Source organism: Spea bombifrons, chromosome 5 (genome assembly GCF_027358695.1).
Source record: "Spea bombifrons isolate aSpeBom1 chromosome 5, aSpeBom1.2.pri, whole genome shotgun sequence".
Classification (NCBI taxonomy): Eukaryota; Metazoa; Chordata; class Amphibia; order Anura; family Pelobatidae; genus Spea; species Spea bombifrons.
Genome location: NC_071091.1, coordinates 67137699 through 67137983, shown reverse-complemented (window position 1 = coordinate 67137983; position 285 = coordinate 67137699).

The window sequence follows — 285 nt, the reverse complement described above, 5'->3', positions numbered from 1 at the left end:
TGCAATTCAGCTGAATTTCCTTGTGTTCCTTGTCCACAAGTAATATGAATGGCCCAAAATATGGACTGATAATTGTTCAATCATTCCATAATAATAATAGGGATGATATTTCTAATGCTCTGAAATGTCTTCAGAAGAGTATTAGGAACAGCACAATTTTAGGAATACTTTAACCATTTTATGTGCATAATAGGCCTGTTTGCAGAGAGTGTTTAGGATTATTGCCCACTACACAAACATAGTTTTCCCTAGCTCATTACAGTTGCTAAGGCATCTACTGCAATG